Source organism: Sinocyclocheilus rhinocerous, unplaced genomic scaffold (genome assembly GCF_001515625.1).
Source record: "Sinocyclocheilus rhinocerous isolate Xijiao unplaced genomic scaffold, SAMN03320098_v1.1 scaffold2428, whole genome shotgun sequence".
Lineage (NCBI taxonomy): Eukaryota > Metazoa > Chordata > Actinopteri > Cypriniformes > Cyprinidae > Sinocyclocheilus > Sinocyclocheilus rhinocerous.
In genome coordinates this window covers 224,535-225,345 of record NW_015643186.1, presented here as the reverse complement: position 1 = coordinate 225,345, position 811 = coordinate 224,535, and positions in this window count along the sequence as shown.

The window sequence follows — 811 nt, the reverse complement described above, 5'->3', positions numbered from 1 at the left end:
TGAGTGAGTGAGTGTGTGTGTGTGTGTGTGTGTGTCAAAGAGCAGATTGCATAAAGCACTTACCCAGAAAGAGCAGCTATAATCCAGAAAGACAGAGAATTACAAAGAGAGTGTTAGAACAGAAAACAAGAGAGAAAAAAGGAAAGAAAGAAGAAAAAAACAAGCAAAAACAAACAAACAAATGTTTTAAAGTAAGAGAGTAAACATGAATGCAAGCATGCAACAAAGAGATGAACCATACTGTGTGCAAATAAATAAAATACAACTAAGTGTATAATCAAAAGTTGTGTCACACAAGACAAACGGCAGACAACAGAAATGTAATTGTTTGATCAAAATGATTGCTCGGGATAATTTAGTGTCTGATATTGGTAGGAACATGTCACAGCGTCTCTACTAAACTCCACAACCTTGGTGTCACATATCCAGCCAAAATCTACAGTATTTCCCAAACTACAAATAAGCACAAATTCATCCGTCATCTAGAACAATCTAGTCAAGTTAGACAGATGAACACAGATGGGTTCCTCAGAAAACATGAACAAAACTACACTAGACTACATTAAAACAGACTCTGTGTGTGTGTGTGTGTGTGTGTGTGTGTGAGTGTGTGTGTGAGTGTGTGAGTGAGTGTGAGTATGAGTGAGTGTGTGTGTGTGAGTGTGTGTGTGTGTGTGTGTGAGTGTGTGAGTGTGTGTGAGTGTGAGTGTGTGTGTGTGTGTGTGTGAGTGTGTGAGTGTGTGTGAGTGTGAGTGAGTGTGTGTGAGTGTGTGTGTGAGAGAGAGTGTGAGTGTGTGTGAGTGAGTGAGTA